Source organism: Canis lupus, chromosome 38 (assembly GCF_011100685.1).
Source record: "Canis lupus familiaris isolate Mischka breed German Shepherd chromosome 38, alternate assembly UU_Cfam_GSD_1.0, whole genome shotgun sequence".
Classification (NCBI taxonomy): domain Eukaryota; kingdom Metazoa; phylum Chordata; class Mammalia; order Carnivora; family Canidae; genus Canis; species Canis lupus.
The window spans coordinates 24,470,795-24,479,503 of NC_049259.1; positions in this window are offsets into that span (position 1 = coordinate 24,470,795).

The window sequence follows — 8,709 nt, forward strand, 5'->3', positions numbered from 1 at the left end:
GGCGCCGGGCCGCTTCCCCACCGCGGGCAGGGGCCGCCGGCTTGGCCAGGAGGGGTGCACCTGCAAGGGCTGGGAGGGCCCCGCGGCCTGGAGGTTTCGCCCCGAGGACCCCGCTGGCCCCCCGCCGTGAGCCGCTTGGCTGGTGACACCGGCCCCTGGAGCGAGTCCCCCGGAAGGGCTGAGACCAGGGGTGACTCTGGAGCCGCTTCTCCCTGTGCGTGTTGCCGACGGCTGCACCGGCTGGGCCGCTCACGGTTTGTAGGCCGGAAGCCTGCACGGGAAGCCGGCCGGAGGCGGGGCGGGGGGGGGGGTCGGGGGGCAGGCGGTGGTCTGGGGGTGCAGGCGGCCTGGGAGCCCGGGCCGGGGGTCTGTGTGGACGCGGCGACTGGCTGGGGCCTCCGGGCTCCGTTGCTGTGCTGTGGACTGACGGCCTGGGCCCTGAAAGCCAGCGCTGCCCCCCGCTCCCGTCCCGGGGTTGGCTTGGGGCCGCAGCTTGCCTGCCCTGGCGCGGCCTCCCTCACCCCTCCTCCTCCCTCCCTCCTCCCTCCTCCCTCCTTCCTCCCTCCTCCTCTGCCTGCGCCTCCCCCCAGGACACTCCCTTCTGGTGATCTCAAACCACTTGCCGTGGGACCTGAATTAGACGGGGAAAGCCCTGGGCTCACTGCCGTCAAGGGTCAGACTGTAGACAAGAAGTTAAGAAAGGCTCCGCACATCTCAGGCTCTGGGGATGCCCGCCTCCTCCAAGAAGCCCTCGGGAGGGCTCGCTCCGGCCTCTCCCTTCTTGGAACGAGGAACGCCCACGAGCGGCAGTCCAGTCGTACCCGAGGTCCTGGACGCTCAAAGGCTGCCCCGTGAGTCCTCGGCAGCAGGGGCCAGAGAGCGGCCGGGGGAGGCCCTCATCCGTGTCCCACAGACAAGGAGGCCGCGGACACTCACCCGCAGCCCCGACAGGCAGCCTGGCCCTGACCCGCGCCAGCATCTCTGGCTCCCGCACCCGCCGCCTCTCACGGTCCAAGCCACTGAGCACGCGTGTGCACACACATGTGTGCCGACGGCCGCTTTCCAGCACCTCAGGGGACCCGGGGCTCGGGGTGGGGGGTGTCCTGCAATGTGCCGCCTCCGAGATCCCTGGTTCTGACCTCAAACCCTCCCCTGCGTGCAACAGGTGAGCACCTGCTCTCAGCATCCTCTGTGCAACCTGCTGGCTCTCAAGGAGTGAGGAAGCCAGGGAGGGGGTCTGGGGGAATGGCTTAGTGATCTGGGGGACATGTGGGGCTGGCTGGGGAACCTGGGGGGCCGGCTGGGGGACCTGGGGGGCTGGCTGGGGGGCCTGTGGGGCTGGCTGGGGGGCTTATGGGGCCGGCTTGGGGGACCTGGGGGGGCCAGCTGGGGGATGTGTGGGGCCAGCTGGGGGGACCTGTAGGGCAGGCTGTGGGGACCTGGGGGGCCGGCTGGGGGGCCCGTGGGCCCGGCTGGGGGCATGTGGGGCCTGCTAGGGGGCCTGTAGGGCTGGGCAGGGGCCAAGACCCGCCGTCCAGCAGCCCCGGCCAGCAGACTTGACAGCCAAGTGGTGTCTAAGCAGCACTTCCTGCAAAGTGCCCTGCAGGGAGGTGTAATGCGTCTCTATTTAAAATTAATTTTTCAGGATCGGAAGCCCGGGTCTGAAAGGCAGCACTCCCCTGGTGGCCTTGGGCAGGCCCAGAAAGCCGTAACTCTGGAGAGAGACGCAATAAACCAGAAAAAACCTCCTCCCAGGTGAGCAAGGAGCCGCGTGTCTCCCTAAGAGAACGTTCTCGCCGATGCTGGCCATCACCTCGCAGGTGCAGGCTGCCCCCGCCCCCCCCTCCCCCACCCCGTAGGTGAGCTGGTGGAGGGGCCGAGGCCCTGCAACCCGTGCGCACGAGGACTTCTCTTCCCCTCTGCTCAGGCTGCGTCTCTGCTCACACGTGAACGGGGCAGCGGACAGTGGCAACCTGCGGGCTCGTTGCCAACAGGGAACACCAGGAGCCCCGGGATCCCCATTTCCACCAACGCTGCGAGTGCCCAGGGGCGGGGATCACGGGATTCCTTCCTCTGTCCCTCCAAGCCATGCTCAGGGTCCACAGCGAGGGGGGCGCTGCCCCAGGCATCATCCAGAGACCTGGGCAGGCTCGACCTCCCTGTACGCAGCGGGCTGGGCCACGAAACCACTCGGTAAGGCCTGTCGTGCCACCGGTGATGGCAAGTCCTAAAGTCAAAGGGGAGCAGGAGGTGCTGGGGAACACGCTGGCCGCAGAAAGCTCCTCGGGGGAGGGGACAGGAGAGCCCTGAGGGGGTCAGAGGTGCAGGGACGGCGGGGGTGGGGGGGGGTGGGGGGGTGGAGCTTCCTAACCAGGTCCAGGTCCAGCAGGTTGCGGAGGCTGGAGGGCAGGAGGGCGTCTGGTGTTTGAGGAGCCGCGAGGACAGTGGAGGAGGCCGAGCTCGGCCCCGGGGCTTTACCTCCGACGTGACGCGCTGCCAGGGGAGCTCCGGGCCTGGGTGAGAGCAGCACGGCCGGGGTTTGAACAGGAACAGTGGCCGCCGAGGGCAACACAGAGGCCAGAGGGGAGCCGCTCAGCAGTCGGGCCAGGGCTCGGCGGAGCCAGAGTGGGGCACCTGCGGGACGGAGGGATCCTGGCCTGGCTTGAGGGTGGGACGCCGGGTGACCTGTGGGGTTGGGGTGAGGGGTGGTGGCGGCAGCAGGTGCCCTGAGGGCCACATCCAGCCGGAGCTTGGGCACCGTCGTGGACCGAGGAGGGAAGGGGGGCGGACGGAGTGGGCCCAGGGGGCAGGGGGGCGGCCAGGGCAGGAGGGGAGCTTGGCTCGGGCCTGACCCTGAACGTGCGGCGTGCACCCGACACCAAGGGCCGAGCCCGCAGGGAGTCGGGCGACGGACTCGGGGATCAGGAGAGTTCCGAGCAGGAGATGTGACTTTGGGGGTCACCATAGAGGTGGCATTCAGGGCCTGGCTGAGGTCACCACGCCGTGTGAGGTCGCCCGCAAGAGGCCACACATCCAGGAGGCAGACCAGCACAAGCAGGAGGGGGAACACGGGGTGCCCCCCGGGGCGTGGGAAAGAAGGGGTGGCCGTGCACGAGCTGCGGCGCGGGACCCGAAGCAGCGTCTCGGACGTGGGCTCCCCGGGAGCTCGGCGCGTCTGCCCCAGAGCCGCGCTGCACCGTGCGGCCTGGGGACCCGCAGGACGAGGCCATGGGCAGGTGGCTGCTGCGCGGGGTCGGCGTCCCAGGCCTCACGGCAGGGCCGCCCCAACTCGCCGGTCGGGGTGAGGGCGACGCGCAGGTGCCCGCAGCTGTGGCCATGGAGGGGACGCTCAGTGCGCGGATGGGGTGCGGCGACCGGGGTCGGCAGCCTGATCCTCGTTCCGGGCACCGAGCCGTCCGAGGGGCCGCGGCCGCCATGGGGTGCTGGCTCAGCGGGCGCCACGCAGCTCCTTCCTCGAGCCTCGACTCGCAGCACACTTGGGGGGGACACTGAGGATCGGAGCCCGAGATGCATGGGGGGGCGCACTGCAAACACCGCTTTTGATGTGAATGGAGGCTTTGCTCCTCAGGAGATGACCCCCCCGCGCCCCGATCTCCCCGGAGTCTGGACCCACGAAGGCGGTGCATCTCCCTGCACCTGCCCCGCTCTCCAGGCCTCCCCCCTGCGGTAGTGACCCCGGTCACCCGTCAAGTGTCCATCATCCCCCAGGCTGGGACCACGTCCCGCAGGGCAGGACCCTGACCCCCAGGGCAGGACCAAGACCTCCAGGGCAGGATCAGGACCCCCAGGGCAGGACCGTGACCCCTAGGGCAGGACCATGACCCCCAGGATAGGACTGTGTCCTCCAGGCCAGGATCAGGACCCCCAGGGCAGGACCGTGTCCCCCAGGCCAGGACCTTGACTCCCAGGGCAGGATCAGGACCCCCAGGCCAGGACCACGTCCCCCAGGCCAGGACCAGGATCAGGACCCCCAGGCTGGACAGGGGGTGAAGAGAGCCTTCCTTCACCCGCGCTTGTCTCCGGACAGCACCTGTCCTTCCCCGCCTCTCCCCGTGTAGCTCAGGGCTCTCGCCTCGCAGCATCCGTGCTAGAGCCCGCGGTCCGCTCCCCGCCCAGGTCCCAGAGCACGGGCGGGAGCCGCGGGAGATGCCGTGCACCTGCCCAGCACCTGCGGGCTGCGGGAGGCCCGTGTCGTCAGCTCTGGAAGACGGAGGTCGTGTCTCCTCCAGAGCCAACAGAAAGCCTCGGGCGGGAGCTGGGGCCTCGGTGGCGTGCAGCTCGGGGCCTCCGGGAGCCCGCATGGACCCTCCCTGGAGACGAGCCCGTGCCGCAGGCTCTCCGCGCCGGATCCCTGGGCTCCGTCCTCCGGCTGGTCCAGGCCTGAGCCGCACCGGTTGGGGGATGGCTCAGGCTGGTCGTGGCCGGGGTGACGGCAGTTGGAGCGGACAGCGGAGGCCTGGACCTCAGGGGACGTCGGGCGCTCTGGGCCGGGCTCCGTGTCCAGGGGCCGCGGTGGCTCCGGTTGCGGTGAGGCAGCACCTGAGGCCGGGAGTGGGTGAGCGAGCGCCCAGGACACCCGGGGGTGTGCCGAGGACGAAGGAGCTGGCCGGCGTCCCCGCGCCCCTGGCTGACGGTGGTGCTGGCGCGGGGGGTCAGGGGATGCTGGGGAGGCCGTCACTGGGTGGGGCCGTGGGCACGTGTGCGTGTGCGCAAGGGTGTCACCCGTCCCCCAGGGTCCCCTCCTCCTACGGCCGAAGGTGCTGGAAACTAGTGACGGCAGCTCACCCCCCCCCCCCGCTGTGAGCCACGGAGCTGAGAGCCACCCGTGGACGGTCCAGGTCATCCTCTAAAATGTGCTCTGGCCCGAGGATGCAGAAGCTCGGGAGCCTGCTTGTGGCTGCTCGGCCGGCGCGCTGGAGCCTGGTCGGGGTCAGCAGCAGGCCTGTCCACGGACTGGGAGTGTGGGTGCCCCCCCAGCAGCCCTAGGAGCCGCGGTGCGCTCGGCACCCGCAGCGTCTCAGCTTCGCCTGCGCCCGGGGAAGGACCGTCCCTCCACCAACCTGCAGGCAGCCTCCGTGGGGCTCTTATCCCAGCCGTCCAGCTCAGTGGGGACCCGGAAACCCCCCGCTTGGGTGCAGGCTCCAGTGTCTCCACGGGCTCCGTGCCCCCCGGGACTCCGAGACGCCGGTCACACCGAGCACCGTGCTTTCCCGCGCATCACATGGAGCCCCCGGGGTGTGCGGCTGGTTGTTGGCTTCCCAGAATCCAGCGCGCAGCCTGGGGCCCCCGAGGCACCACGTGTGTTCCCCCAGCGAATGCCGCTAGGAAGGAGCCCTGGGCCCTGCGGTCACCCCAAGGACCCACCTCCGGAGGCCCAGGGTGCCGATCCGCCCCTGACCTCACATCCTGGGGCAGCGGCCCAGGAAGCGGGCACCTGGGGAGCCACCGGGCGGCTTGCGCGTCCCACGCCCTCCGGACCTCAGCTGTGAATCAGCAGGTGCCAGGATGTCGCCTGGAATCACTCATTTACAGGGACTTTGTGACAGATCCGCAGCCCCATCGTTTATCCCTCTGATGGCGGAGCCAGGGTCACACTGGTAAATACCCACGTACTGCGCAGGGTGGAGGGGCTCCCGGCAGGTGACTTACAATCTCACATGTGGGGCTGGGAAACGGGGGAGGCCGGCTGGCAGGTGCTCAGGGCGACGCTGGCTGACCCAGGGGGCCGCACCCAGGCCTCATCCTCAGGGTCGGTGAAGAGGGCAGGCACACGTGCACACGGAGACGGGCTCAGCCCCGAGCCCTGCACGTGCCTCAGCTGATGCCGGGGCCTCCCGGACGTCCCCGTTCCCGCCTGGCTCATGACACCCTCTGCCTTCGGGTCAGCGTAGCCGCCGGGCCCAGGATGTGTGTCTTCACCCCCGTGCACTTGCTTGCGCCCACGGGTGCCTGATGGCCGGCTCTGCCTTCCCACCACTTTGGGTTCAGCTTCTAGTGCAGAGCCCGTACCCCCAGCAGCCATAGCCACCGCACCCGGGCATGGGGTGTTGGGCCCTGTCCCTGCCCGGGGGCCGCGGGCCTGCTTCCTGAGGCTCAGGCCCTGGGAAGGGGCCCTCCTCCCCTCGCGGCCACCAGGCCTACCCACAGCGGGCTCCCCGCGCGGCTCCCTGGGCAGACCAGGAGGAGACCCGTCCTCTTCCCGCCCCTGCCCTCGGCCCAGCAGAGCTTCCTGGAGCTGGAGCCTCCGCTCAGGCCGATGCAGCTCAGGCTGATGAAGCTCCCGGGGTGGGGCGCGGGGGGGCTCGGCCGCAGGGAGAGGGCACCTGGGGGGAGTGGGAGGCGCAGGGTCGCCCCAGCCCCAGGGCTCCGCCCGGAACACCCTCAGGGCCCCACGGAGCTCGCAGCGCCCTCGGTTCCCTGGTCCCACAGTCCGCGTCCCGAGGCGCCCTGCTTAGCTGCTGCTACGGACCGAGCCCGGGGCCCCAACCCGCCCGGGGGCCCTGACCCCATGCACCGCCCTCGGAGACGCAGCCTTTGGGAGAGAACCGCGGTTCAAGGGGCTCGTGGGGGTGGGGTCCCGGCCCCGCAGGAGGAAGAGGCCGCGGAGCTGCGCCCCCACCACCCCCGCCCCGCGCACGGAGGGCCCCGAGGACCAGCGAGGAGGGGCCTCGCCAGCACCAGGACGCGCCCAGGCCCCGGGCTTCCGGCCTCGGGGACCCGGAGCAGCTCCGAGCTGCAGCTGCGGCCGCCCGCGTGGATGCTTCCCGCGGGCCCCGACCGACCCGCAGCAGGGCTCGCCCCGCCCCCAACGGGATGATGGACAGTGCGAGGCCCCGCCCCCGACCGGATGATGGACAGCGCGAGGCCCCGCCCCGACCGGATGATGGACAGCGCGAGGCCCCGCCCCCGACCGGATGATGGACAGCGCGAGGCCCCGCCCCCGACCGGATGATGGACAGCGCGAGGCCCCGCCCCACAGGGACTACAGCGGAGGCCCCGCCCTCCACTCGGACACGACTGCCCCCCGCCGCGCGGGCTCCGCAGACCCCAGACCTGTCCTGCACCGGGCCCTGCGCCTGGCACCCCCAGGTCCCAGCCTGTGCCCCGCAGGCCCCGCCCCAGGTCCCAGCTTGTGCCCCGCAGGCCCCGCCCCAGGTCCCAGCCTGTGCCCCGCAGGCCCCGCCCCAGGTCCCAGCCTGTGCCCCGCAGGCCCCGCCCCAGGTCCCAGCCTGTGCCCCGCAGGCCCCCACCCAGGTCCCAGCCTGTGTCCCGCAGGCCCCGCCCCAGGTCCCAGCCTGTGCCCCGCAGGTCCCCACCCAGGTCCCAGCCTGTGCCCCGCAGGCCCCGCCCCAGGTCCCAGCTTGTGCCCCGCAGGCCCCCACCCAGGTCCCAGCCTGTGCCCCGCAGGCCCCCACCCAGGTCCCAGCCTGTGTCCCGCAGGCCCCGCCCCAGGTCCCAGCCTGTGCCCCGCAGGTCCCCACCCAGGTCCCAGCCTGTGCCCCGCAGGCCCCGCCCCAGGTCCCAGCCTGTGCCCCACAGGCCCAGCCCCAGGTCCCAGCCTGTGCCCCGCAGCCCCTGCCCCCAGGTCCCAGCCTGTGCCCCGCAGGCCCCCACCCAGGTCCCAGCCTGTGCCCCGCAGGCCCCCACCCAGGTCCCAGCCTGTGCCCCGCAGCCCCTGCCCCCAGGTCCCAGCCTGTGCCCCGCAGGCCCCGCCCCAGGTCCCAGCCTGTGCCCCACAGGCCCAGCCCCAGGTCCCAGCCTGTGCCCCGCAGACCCAGCCCCAGGTCCCAGCCTGTGCCCCGCAGCCCCCGCCCCAGGTCCCAGCCTGTGCCCCGCAGGCCCCCACCCAGGTCCCAGCCTGTGCCCCGCAGGCCCCCACCCAGGTCCTAGCCTGTGCCCTGCAGGCCCTGCCGCTCCCTCCGCGGTGCAGCGGTGCCACCTGCCGGCCACAGCTGCCGCCTGCCCGAGCCGGGGCGGTGCCTCCCTGCAGCCGGGTGGGTCCTGGGGATCCGGGTTCCCTCCGGGGATCCGCGGCAGGTGGGGTCTGCGGGGCCGGGCCGGTGGTAGCCGAGCGGCCTCGGGCAAGCGGCTGACCCCAGGGCCCGCTTCCTCTTCTGCTACTGGGGATAATCCGCGTCCTTCGCTCATGCAGCCGTGAGCACGGTGCTCTGCGCACAGCACCCAGGGGTCATGCACCCAATGGCAGCCGTGGTGGCCGGACCTGGGGGCTGGGGATGCTTCCCATAGTGACGTCCAGCATGTCCCCTCCCCCTCGGCTGGCGGGTGTCGGAGCAGGGTCGAGCGGCCGGGGGCAGACCCGGCCAGGGCCTCCCACGCCGTGCTCCTCTGCTGCGGGGAAGCCGCACTCAGGCACCTGCTGACCAGCGGCTCCTTCATACACGCGCTGGCGTAGACGCGGGCTGGGCTTGCAGCCCGGGCCACCTCGTGTCCCTCCCACCTGTGCGGCCAACACCCGGCCCGCGATGCGGGCTCCCTGACCTGCCCTGAGGACCACCCTGGGCAGACGCAATGGCTTCCCGGTCACTTCCTGGCTTTGAAAGAATGTCCTTGTCCCGTTGGCCTCAAACTTAAATGTCACAGCAGGTTCCAAGCTCCTCGCGCCCCCGGCAGTGCCCTGGCTGCGGCTCAGAAACGGTGGCGGGGTCCTTGTCCCTCTGCACCCTCCTC